The 13415-nt window shown below is 42.7% G+C and overlaps 1 long non-coding RNA gene across 1 annotated transcript in view; it reads right to left on the reverse strand.

The window, feature by feature from the left end:
- The window catches only part of LOC149438499 (uncharacterized), a 43310-nt gene that overhangs the window by 23816 nt on the left and 6079 nt on the right, over window positions 1-13415 (reverse strand). The window lies entirely within an intron of this gene.

A 13415-nucleotide genomic window follows, 5' to 3' on the forward strand; every position in this document is an offset into this window, starting at 1 on the left:
TTACCAAGATTTGTTGTGCTTGTACACAGTGTCAGGGAAGCTGTGAAAATAGAGGCATGAGAAAGATACCGTTCCTTTTTTTTTTCCTTAAAGAATAAGGTCACCTTTCTCCCCATGCTACATGCATATTTAGGGTGTAACATGAAGCATGGAAGCATACATGACCACAGGAATCAACTTACATTTGCATTCTTGTCACAATCTTTGTGTGTACCTTCTGTTGAATTTTGTTAGTTTTCAAAAACAGCGCTGCTGTGCGTCCCTGCGCTTCACAGAGCCTCATCTCTCTCTACCATCAGCCCCATGCTAAGACTACATTTCCCTCCTACTTTCCTCCCAGGAGCAATCACAGTCTCTGTGCTCACTCTCACCTGGCTTCCTCCTTCACTCCCTCTCTTCCAGCCCCAGCAAAGTGACAGAAGCAACATGAGAACAGACTGGAGAAGTGTTTAATTAGTGCTGACTGGCCCTGGGCTGATCATATGCACTCTCCCAAGAAAAAAAAAATCTCTAATAATATACACCAAACTGGGCATGTGCAGAGTGAGTCTACACGATATGTCTTATCAGATAAGAGGGGGACACTGGAAGAAGGGGAGGATCATAGAAGACAGGATCAAACAGCATTTTACACAATGCAGATGATTAACCACTTAGGTTCCACAGTGAGTATAACAAGCATGCTTTACTGCATATACAGACTGATTTTACTGTTGTGGGTTTAGTAACACTTTAACCGTTTCAATACCGTGCAATTTTACACCTTCCTGCCCAGGCCATTTTTCACGTTTCAGCGCTCTCACGCTTTGAATGACAATTGCGCGGTCATACAACACTGTACCCAAACTAAAATTTTATCATTTTCTTCACACAACTAGAGCTTTCTTTTGGTGGTATTTAATCACCGCTGGGGTTTTTATTTTTTGCTAAATTAACAAAAAAAGACCAACAATTTTGAAAAAAAAACACATTTTTCTTTGTTTCTGTTATAAAAGTTTACAAATAAATAATTGTTCTTCATAAATTTAGGCCGAGATGTATTCTGCTACATGTCTTTGGTGAAAATAACCCAAATATTAGGATGTATTATTTAGTTTGTAGGAAAGTTATAGAGTTCACAAACTATGGTATAGATCTGAATATTGATCAATCCTGAAGTACTGACGGCCAATCTAATTTCTTGAGGTCCAAGAACGTCAGAATAGTACAGATATCCCCAAATGACCCCTTTTTGCAGAGTAGACAGTCCGACGTACTTCATAAGAGGCATGGCGAGTTTTTTGAAGTTGTATTTTTTTGTCATAATTTTTCGGAAAATGAAAAAATGAAAAAAATTATTTTCACTATTTTTTTTTTACATACTGTCACCAGTGCAGTACAGCGTCATCATATAACTGGCATGGCGGTGAACAGGGACACTGACTGGTGACAGTATGAAAAAAAAATATATTTTTTTTTTTAATTTTTTTAAATTTTTTTATTATATTTAATTTTTTTATTACATTTTTTTTAAGATTTTTTTTCATATTTTACTATGACCAAAATAGTACAATGTTACCATAGTAACATTGTACTACTTTGGGGAAGTGATCAGTATTTTTTTTTTTTTTTTTTTTTTACACAATTTGCTTATAGCAAAGAATTACTTTGCTATAAGCAAGCATTTACCTGAATGAAATCGATTCATTCAGCTTTTCTTTTTTTTTTGTGCTTAGCTGTGATTTGGTCACAGCTAATCACATGACATGTGCATGTGATTAGCTGTGACCATTCACAGCTAGGCACTAGTATACAATGGATGGCATCATGAATGAAGCCATCCATGTATACAACTGTCATGTGACCTGCTGTGATTGGTCACAGCAGGTCACAGGGTACCAGCAACGGGAGCCGGTACTCGGATCTGTCATCGGCCGTGGCCGAGGTGCACGGCCGCCGACAGATCGCACTGCTGCGCCGCTCTGCACTAGCGCAAACTGCACATGTGCGGTAGCACGCCAAATGGCGTGCACCCGGAATGGAGGAGCACATCTGAAGCCGCCAAACGGCCATTGGCCGGGCGGCTAATGGTTAAGAAATGAACAAACAAGGCCTGACTCCATAGTAAGGAAAACTTTGAAAATAAAACAAAATGTCACTAGAAGAAATCTTAACTTAAAGTATACAAAAATAAAGTGCATTCTCTCTTTAACAAGTTACAAATCCATAAAATGCATGAGAACATTTATATGCGAATTAAAATAAAAATTCCAAATGCAAACTCTTTCAGAGGTATTACTTTAGTGTCTAAACTGTTCTACGAACAATAGTGGAAAACGTTTGATTGATTTGGCATGTTACCTACCTAGAACAAATATATGTCCTGATGCTTCCCCTGCTGCATGCTTGTTTCAGGTCTGCAATTCACCCATGTAGCAAAGCTTGGATCAGTATGCTAGCCCTAGGCCAGAGGTCTGCAATCCATTGATCGCAGGCCGGTGATGGCCAGATCGCATCCCTTCCTGGCCACCTCCTGGAACCTGGACAGGAGCGGGGGTGGCATTTCCTGGAACAGATACCTGTATTTTCCTCCTGCAGCAGCAGTACCGACCACACATTGTGTTCATTCATAACTAAAGCATAGTTACTGTGCTTACTATGCCTTGGTTTGTAAATAAACAGGGAGACTGTTCATAGCTCTTCCTTTTCATTCATTCTGTGCAGCTGAGGCTGTAGATATGGTGATTGAGGACTGTGTCCGCAATCACTCTCTCGCTGACTCAGAAATGAGATGTCAGGGGTTTGCTTAGACCCCTGATATTTCAAAAAAACCCCCCCAACAGGGCTGCTAAAAAAAAAAAAAAAATAAATAATTGTAAAGAAATAATAAACATGAAAACCACTGGCGCCGTCCACTTTTAAAGGTAGGCCAAGTTAATTTTTACAGTGACATTTGTTTTATTATATTTTACTAAGTTTTCATTACTATTTTGTTAGACCTTGATAGTTAAGCAGTTCTTGACGGCACTATAGCTAAAAGACGGCTACAACGCGGTCATCCAGTTCTTACAGGGCGTCTATAAACGTCCTCCCAGAACCATGCCTCCTTTGTGCCTCCTGGTGAGCTGATCACAGATTGCAGTAAAAGGCCAATCACAATGGCCCTTTACCATGTGATCAGCTTTTTACAATGGGCAAGTCTTGCAAAATGACTTGCCCGCTATTGGCAGTCCTTTCCTCATGCTGTGACAGCCTTTCAGTACCCATCGGTGACGCATATCAGTGCAGCCACATCAATGCCGCCTATCATGCAGCCTCATCAGTGCAATCTATTAGTGTCCATCAGTGTTGCCTATCAGTGCCTGTGACAAACTAGGAGTGCAGAGAGAGCACAATGAGGCAAATCATACAAAACCCAACGTATGGGTGTTTATTGGAGAACGTGAGGGTACAGTAGGGGTAACAAGACACAGTACAACAAAATAGTCCATTGAGTAGCAATGTATCACCGCACAGACAGTCCATGTAGAATGCATGCCAGAGTCTAAATGAAGCAGGGGGGCTTAGGCCAAGACAAAGGGTTCGGGCAGAACAGGGTCAATCCAGCACGCAGGGCAATGGGTCCAGGCAGAACAGGGTCAAACCAGCATACAGTCCAAAGGGTCCAGGCAGAACAGGGTCAAACCAGTACACAGGGCAAAGAGTCCAGGCAGAACAGGGTTAAATCCAGCACGCAGGGCAAAAGTTTCAGGCAGAATAGTGTTAAATCCAGCACACAGAGCAAATGTTCCCCAGGAGAGGATTAAGCCCAGAATATGGCAGTAATTCTGCAGGCAGAAAGGGCTATGGGCCGGTAGAAGGAGCAGGACAGGCACGATGCAGTCCACAGGCTCTTGGAGGAGGGGGGGGCTCTAGCCACAGCTCAGAGCCTCACACAGCACAGACAATATGGAATTATATGTCCCATCAGTCCCACGGTCCAGAAAGTAGTATCCCATTCATACCGGACCATCAGACTCAGCAATTCCCTTGTGTCCATCACTGGGGGAAGCTCAGTAAAAGACTGACTTCCTTGTTTTAGCACAGGTCTGCTGTTTGTACATTGGGATCAGCAGAGAACTCAGCCCACATGGTCGGTGCTGGGATTTCTGGCCATTCTAATACAAAAGTCAGTGAAGTCTGTATTCCCTACTGAGAAAGGCTCCATACCTTTAGACCCTCCTGTTAGTTCCTGTGACTAACTAATCAATTATGCAGATCAGCTAACTTAATTACATACTGCTTTTCATTTAGGTTCAACAGGGGTGTGGACATTTTTGAAAAAACTACTTGTCCAGGGACTAAATCTGTGTCCCAATCTACTTGTCCCTCATGACAATCTACTTGTCCTGATAAAAATAAATACATTTTTCCCAAATTTAAATCCTGTATTTAAATCTGCTTTAACCTCCCTAGCTTATGTCAATATTTCTGCGCTCAAAGAGGTACCTTTTTTTTTGCATGAAAATATGTCCTTTTTTATTGTAGGCCTGTAATTTTTAGGAATAACTCACTGAAATCTGTCCGAACAAGAGTCTAGTAAACATCCCGGGTATGATAAAATTTGAAACACGAAATCATAAATTATAATATTATAATATAATAATCATAAAAAAAATATAATACATTTAATTCAATAATATAATCAAACCAAAAACACTGAAATTTGAAATAGAGCGCTAAGTTCGCACATCACTGAGCTTAGTCACAAAATTGTTTTCAGTGTCTGATGACAAATTTCCCCACGAATCATTATCACTCAATTCTGCAACTGGTTCCGATTTACTAATCGCTGTATTCTAGCTGGTCTAAAACCACTTTTGACATAAAGGGACGCTTTTTAGACGCCATGGACTTTTCTCAGTTTCAAGGCAGAAAGAACAGTAAAAATGCAGGCAGGGCACAGGACAAACAGTAGGGACAAAATGTATGTGAAATGCTTTGATACAGTAATTTTATACTATGCAATTTTAGTGTATTTAGTGAATGTCACTTTTTAAAATGTTTTAATTTACCGCCAATTCCGGCCCCCGTACGTCCCGACCCTCGTAGGGACCGGAACCCGGAAGACGATGCAGGCATCAACCAGAAGAGATGGCCGGGGACGCTGCACAGGGAACATCGTGGGAGCACAGGACAAAGTAAGTGAAACAGGGAATCCCAGAGCAACGCTGCAGGGTAATCCCCAGTGTACCGCTTTTGGCACTAATAATTAACCCAGAGCTACACTCGGGACTACCGCCAGGGAGGTTAGGTAATGTCTGGGGCTTTATGGCGACTTTTATATTTTTAAATGTTGCTGTTTATCTCCTCTTCCCCTCCCTGCCTATCTCCAGCACAGCACCTGGGGACTAGCAAGGAGGGGAGAGACCTTGCCGTGTAATGAGCACAGATTGGGTGATTGTCAGGAAAGGGGAGTGTCCGGCTTAGACTTTTTTTTCACACGTATAAAATTATTTAAGGCCTGAAGATTACACAAAACTCCAAAACATTATATATTTTCTGAAATCAGAGACCCTAGAGAATAAAATAGCGGTTGTTCCAATTTTTTATATCACACAATATTATCACAAAGGTCTAGGAAATGCAAAATGTCAGTAAAAAATACACTTAAGTTAATTTTAGGGCACAAAAGGCAATAACTTTTCTTCTTCATATTCTATTTCTTCTTCTCATTCATATTCTATTTTTTTCTTTTCTTCTTTTCCTTCTTTCATGCCACTGCTCATGCCCATTTTTTAAAAGTTGGAAAAAGGCAGATTTGTCCATCATTCCTGCGAAAATCGGCAGAACGACAAATCTGGCCGATTTTTTTTCCAGCAGGACCGATAATTGAAAAAGGGCAAAAATCAATAAAAATCGGCCGACCGATTACCACACTAACGATCCGAAAATTGGCTTATTTCTTTTTCCGGCCGATTTTCATTCCATCTATGGCCCGCATTATTCTTTCACAAATGCTTGTAGAACGAATCTGCATGTCAAGGTGCTTGATTTTATACACCTGTGGCCATGGAGGTGATTGGAACACCTGAATTCAATGATTTGGAGGTGTGTCTCAATACTTTTGGCAAAATAGTGTATGTGGGTATGGGGAGGCCTTGAAAAAAAAAATTTGGGGGGGGGGGGTTCTATGATTGGGTCTTTCCCGGCCTCAACGTTTGGGAATCTTTCAACAGGGACCCGGAAGTGATATCACATCAATTCTGGGTCAGGGTAAGAAGGGGTGGGGAGCGGATGTGTCCACACTCCTACCTCCTCCATACCGGCATACCGCCGGCACCCACTGAACCAGTCCCAGGTCCACAGATGGGCAAGCAGAGCCCGGGACATATAGCAGGCAGGGGGGTGGCGGCTGGCACTATAGGCTGTGTGGAATTACATAAAAATTACAGCTGTACTATCCAAACAGTAGCGGTGCACCAAAATGAAAATTCTTGGACCGAAACCGAAAAATTCAGGATGCATTTGACCGAAATGTTTTATATACGATTTTGCGTTAAAAAAAAAAAAAAAGAGAGAAGGGCACAAGAAAAGCTCAAGAAAAATTAATCCCTTTAAATTCAATGTATGTCTCCACACTGGTCTGTTGAACTTCCCTTGCAGAGTTAGAAACCCTGCTTGCCGCATTTTTGGTACATATTTGGCGAGTGAGAAAAAAAAAAAAAAAAAAAACACAAATGCATCTCCCCATTAAGTCTGGTTCACACCTGTGCATTTTTTAGGGATTTTGGCAGAAAACACACTACAGTCCATTTAACGTGGTTTCCTATAGGACACATTCACATCTATGCTTTATTGAGCTGCTGCATTTTTGGAAAAGGTCAGACTTTTTTTTAAACGCAAACCGTTGCATTTTTGGTTGAATGGACTTCAATGGCGATGCTGCAGAGAATGCATGTAGTGCGTTTGTGACGCATTTGTACTGCGTTTTGTATTTTCAATCTGCCCAGCAAAAAAAATTTTAAAAATGTAAAATGCATAGAAAAAAAAAAAAAAATCAAAAATGCCAACCGCACTGCAAGAACTACTGCAAAACAGACAAAAAAACGCAAATTGCAGCGAACAAGGCCTGAAATGCACTGAAAACCCATAAAAAAATACACATGTTGCGTTTTGATGGTTTTTTTTAATCACATGACCTGTAAAATCGCAGCAAAATCGCGCATTTTCAGCAGCCATTGTCAGCACCTTTTTTCCTATCAGCAAAATGCTAATAACACTATTTTCCACCGATACATTTCAGCCTCCAATATATATCGGTGCATCCCTACTAAACAGTGCTTTACATCACATATTCCATACCAATGCTTTGCATCACACATACCAGACCACTACATCTTTTACACTGATTTACATCACAAACTCTAGACTACTCCATGCTGTGGTGTACATTACATGCTCAGGACCGCCGCACTCTCTATGCTGTGCATCACATACTTGGGACTGCTGCAAGCTCCCCATGACAGCCCATCATATACTCCAGACAGCTGCATTCTCTACCCTGTGCTGAACATCACATACCCTGGACCACTGCACCCTCTATGCTGTGCCATACATCACATACTCCGGACCACTACATTCTCTAAGCTGTCCTGCATGCTCTGGACCATGGCACTCTACACTGTACTTTACATTATATACACCAGAAAGCTGCATTCTCTATGCAGTGTTGTACATAACATACCCTGGAGCACTGCACCCTCTATGCTGTGCTGTAAACTACATTCTCTGGACCACTACACACTACACTGTGCTTTACGTCACATACTATGAACTGCTGTATATTACATACTCTGGACCACTGCACAACACTATGCTGTGCTGAATATTACATGCCACAGAAAAAAAACTATTTGCATCACATACTCTTGACTGCAACATGCTCTTGGCTGTTCTGTATGCTGCACACCCCAGACCATGGCACACTCTACACTGGCTTCATTCTTCACATGACTGGGACATTAATATTCCTGGCTATGTTCTCTTTCAGAGAGACGGGGTAAATAGGAAAGGTGGTGGTGTCTGTCTCTATGTGAGAAGTGATCTCGGAGGGAGTGTGAAGGACCTAGTTGATGGAGAGTGTGATGAGACTGATGTGTTATGGGTGGAAATGTACATGGGGGTGCATGCTACAAAACTCATTGGAGTTTGTTACAGGCCTCTCAGTGTTAATGAAGAGGTGGAGACTCAGCTCCTTCCACAGATCGAAAGGGCTTCAAAGTCTGGAACAGTGATAATAATGGGGGATTTTAACTACATGGAAATTGACTGGAGTAATGGTACTGCAGGAACAGTTAAAGAGCAAACATTTTTAAACCTACTACAGGACAATTTTATGGTACAGTTTATAGAGGCCCCTAACTAGGAATAATGCTCTGCTGGACCTGATAATCTTAAACCATGCAGAGTTTATTACGAATGTCCATATAAAAAAACATCTGGGTAGTGACCATAACATGATTTAATTTATTGTTAATTGTGAACAGGGAAAAATAAAACCGCTCAATTTTAAGAGAGCTAATTTTCCAAGGCTGAGAGCTGCTCTCCAAGACTCAGACTGGGAGGGAATATTGGCATTGATGAACACAACACAGAAATGGGAGTTCTTCAAAAAGACTGTATGTGAACACACTGCAAAATATATTCCCATGGGCACAAGTTTAAAAGGCTAAAAATCAAACCTATGTTGCTTACGGCCAAAGTTAAAAAAGCTATAGATAATAAGAAAAGAGCTTTTATTAAATATAAAAATGAAGGAATCTTATTATCGCTTAAACATTACAAAGAATGTGACAGAATATGTAAAAAGGAAATAAAGGCCTCAAAAATTGAAAACGAACAACAGTTTACAAAAGATAGCAGGACCAACCCCAAAACATTCTTCAGATATAATAGTAAAAAGGTCCGGTCCAAGCATGTAGGCCCTTTACAAAATAATCTAGAGTGGGTGACTGGGGACAAAGAGAAGGCAAATTTATTAAATACCTTCTTCAGCTCTGTGTATACAAAAGGAGCATGGGAGAGCTCTTGTTCAGAATGGGCATGGTATTGACACAGCTCCAGATGATCCACATTGGCTCACAATTGATATGATCCAAAAATATTTAGACAGCATAAAGGTGAATAAAGCACCTGGACCAGATGGCATACACCCACGGGTCCTTAAAGAATTGAGCTCTGTCATTTCAAAGCCATGGTTTCTCATTTTTAGGGACTCTTTTATTACTGGCATAGTACCACTGGATTGGTGTAAAGCCAATGTGGTGCCAATATTTAAAAAGGGGTCAAAATCTTTACCAAGTAATTACAGACCTGTTAGTTTAACTTCTATAGTTGGAAGATACTGGAGAGTTTAATAAAAGACCACATAGATGGGTTCTTGCTGGAAAAAAATATTTTAAGCAACAGACAGCATGGATTCTTGAAAGACAAAAGTTGTCAAACAAATCTGATTTCTTCTTATGAGGAGGTGAGCAAAACCTTGGACAGAGGGGTGGCGGTGGACGTGGTATATTTGGATTCTGCAAAAGCGTTTGACACAGTTCCCCACACACGGCTAATGTGTAAGCTAAAGTCTATGGGCTTGACAAAATCCGTATGTAAATGGATAGAAAACTGGCTGAAAGATCGTATTCAAAGAGTAGTGGTTAATGATTCATACGCTGAATGGTCTAGGGTTGTCAGTGGTGTACCCCAAGGTTCAGTGTTGAACCTTACTTTTTAATATATTTATAAACGATTTAGGGTCTGGGATTAAAAATCCCATTTCAGCCTTTGCAGATGACACCAAGCTGTGCAGTGGAATAAAGTCCTTACAGGATGTCTCCAACTTACAAGCCGACCTCAATGCACTGTTTAATTGGGCAACTATGTGGCAAATTAGGTTTAATGTTGATAAATGTAAGGTTATGCACTTGGGGGCTAAGAATATCCATGCGTAATACATACTGGGGGGGGGGGGGTACAACTGGGGAAATCAATGGTGGAGAAGGATCTGGGAGGAGTTCTGGTAAATCACAAGCTCAATAATGGCATGCAATGCCAAGCTGCGGTTTCTAAAACTAGCAAAATCTTCTCTTGTATTAAAAGAGGTATAGACTCCAGAGAAAGAGATATCATATTACCCGGGTGCAAATCATTAGTAACACCTCATCTGGAATATGCAGTTCAGTTTTGGGAACCAATTCACAAAAAGAACATTGGGGAACTGGAGAAAGTACAGAGAAGGGCAACCAAACTGATAAGAGGCACGAAGGAGCTCAGCTATGAGGAAAGATTAGAGGAACTTAATTTATTCTCTCTTGAGAAGAGATTAGAGAGGGATATGATCAACATTTATAAATACATCAGTGGTTCATATAGTGAACTTGGTGTAGAGCTATTCACCTTGAGGTCATCACAGAGGACAAGGGGGCACTGTTTACATCTGGACGAAAATAAATTTAATCCCCAAAACACGGAAAGGTTTCTTCACAGTGAGAGCTGTGAAAATGTGGAATAGACTCCGTCAAGAGCTGGTTCTGGCCCCCTCAGTGAATTGCCTTAAAAAGGCCTGGGTTCTTTCTTGGATACACAGAATATAACTGGTTACTAACATTTATAAGTAAAGTTGATACAGGGAATATCCTCTCAGGGGATCAAGAAGGAATTTTCTTCCCTGCAGGAGCAAATTGGGTTTTTTGCCTTCCTCTGGATCAACTGTGGGTATAGGATTATAACTTTTTTTTTTTTTTTTTTAATGGTTAAACTGGATGGACTTGTCTTTTTTTCAGCCAGACTAACTATGCAACTATACGCTCTAGTTAGCTACTACCATGCATCATATATTCTGGACTGAGGTAGGGGGCAGTGTGGTGCGCAATTCAGCGCATCACATGGTCTTTTTTTTTTTTCACAACCTTTATTTTAATTGTACAATATGTACACTACATTCATGGCAATGTACAGCAGTGCGATGTGCTGCATTGCTGTGCAATTCAGCACAGCGAGCTTCGATAAAATGCAGCACGCTAAATTGATTCCTGTGTGTCCCTGAGGTGACAGATATGTTACCTTGTAAAAAAGGCTAGATCCTCCTGCGCTCTTATGTAGGGCAGAACCAATGTATAAATATATAATATAAATTAAATAAGACAGCAGCTAGCATCCTCTCCTATACCATATAGGTCTAAAATCATAAACACACATAGATGATGCAGCGCTAATCCAAGTACAGAGAACAATATTGGGTATAAAACAGGTATATAGGTCTAAATAAAAAAAGTCTAACAAGTAGACCAACCAATAATCACACAACACACGTGCCCCCAATCCACATGGCGATATAATAAATCGTGACCCCCCAGGCGTCCTATTAGTGACACAATGAAAATACAAATGTGAGTCCCTGCTATGGGATCAGAAAAAAAAAACACCATGTGAAACACATATCATATAAACATATAAAGTGTAAATCAAGTCCATAAATGGTGTGGTGATCTTCTTATTCATGCACGACGTGGATGTCCAAGCACCCTCCTTGTAAACCCAAAAGGAATGGCTGCAATGGCCTCTCACCTCCACATCATGACCCTGCAGGGCCACAGAGCAAATAAACCTCTCCTCTGGATCCTCAAGGTACCTGTCAGGGATCGGGTGTTCTGCCACAATGCGCCGAGCGGCGCATGCGCAGAACACCGACACGCTCTAGCCAGCGGGCCCTGGGCAATCACGGCGACGGCCGCGCATGCGCCTGGCACCAATGACAGCGCAGGGCGCACTATTTAAACGGGACAGAAGGTATGTGCAACTGCCGTTTGGTCTTATTGTCCTGTTCCTGTGATCTGATTTGTGAAGCTTCCTGTTGCCGAACCCTGCTGATTGTCTCCTGCTTGACCTGACCACTCTTCTGCCTGATCCTCTGGTACATCGCTGCCCGTTACTTGCTGAACCCGGCTCGTGAGCCTGACCATTCTTTGCCTGCTCCTCTGGTACCTCGCTGCCTGCACGTTGCTGACCCGGCCTGCCTGACTACGCCTTACATTACTCTGACTGTCCATACATCCCGCACAGATCAGTCCCTGCTGCCAGGACTGCCAGCCTCTTCACGTCAGGCTCTATTTCCCGCACACCTCTGTCGGTACTCTCTACCACTGCCGGATGTACTCAGGGGTCGCGACCTGGTCTCAGTCTGCTCCAAGTCCATCCCCACCATCAGGGGCCCTGGTGAATAAGCAGATTGGGACTTAGACCCCGCGCCTTGAGGAACCCCGCGCTGTGGGTTACTAAAGATACCACCAGGCGGTGTCTGACAGTACCAAACGGCCAAATGTCGGCGTCTGGAAGAGGACAATCCCCGTTAGAGGACATATGCCAGCACTTGGCGGCGCTAAGCCAGGCGGTGAAAACTCTGCAGGAGGGTTATACTCATTTGGAAGGACGAATTCAGATGCTAACTACGTCCGCCTCACCACCCCAAGACTCAGGTCCTTCATCTTCGGCCGGAGGTCCCTCAGAAGTGCCTGCCGGAGCAGCGACCTCTATGCCTTTACTGGAACCTCGTGTGCCAATAACGAAACGGTTCAATGGGGACCGCACAAATTTCAGGGCCTTCCGCAATGCCTGCCAGCTTTATTTCAGCTTACAGCCGTGGACCTTTTCCACAGAATCCATGAAGGTGGGATTCGTTATATCGCTGCTTCAGGACGAACCCCAGGCCTGGGCACACCGACTACTGGAGATCTGTCAACCACAGTTAGAGACTGTATTGACCTTTTTTGAAGCAATGGCACTACTCTCTGACTACCCCCAGCGGACCGCGTCGGCCGAATCGGCCCTACAAACACTCCGACAAGGTCGCCGGGCAGCCGAAGAATATGCTGTGGAGTTCAGATGTTGGATGGGGGACACGCAGTGGAACGATGCGGCCCTGCGCCACCAGTTCGGCATAGAATTGTCCGAGCCATTAAAGGACGAACTAGCCAGAGTGGGCATACCAGCCACATTGGAGGACCTCATCACTCTGGCTATCCAGATTGACCGACGGTTGCGGGAACGCAGGATGGAAAGGCCTGGCCAGGGTCAGAGACCTACGTGGGTGTTACCCCACGTCCCAGTCCAGTCCGCTCCGCTGGCTGGAAATCGATACCTGGAGACAGCTGACACGCCTGAACCCATGCAAGTAGGGTTAACTCGTCCTTCATTGACGACAATGCTTGCAAGTGTGAGATTTCCCGACAATGAGAGGGGTTACCCAAGATTAAGTCATTAAGACGCCAATGAAAAGCTATCTTACCAGGTGTCTCAGATGACAAAGTTATAGAAACTGGGTCGTGGTCAGACCAGGGCATGGAGAAAATTTTAGCAGTAAGAAGTCTGGGGAGTGAATGCGTATGAAGAAATATATGATCAATGCG

This window comes from Staurois parvus, unplaced genomic scaffold (genome assembly GCF_062004578.1).
Source record: "Staurois parvus isolate SC_StPar_1 unplaced genomic scaffold, SC_StPar_1.0 ptg001188l, whole genome shotgun sequence".
Classification (NCBI taxonomy): domain Eukaryota; kingdom Metazoa; phylum Chordata; class Amphibia; order Anura; family Ranidae; genus Staurois; species Staurois parvus.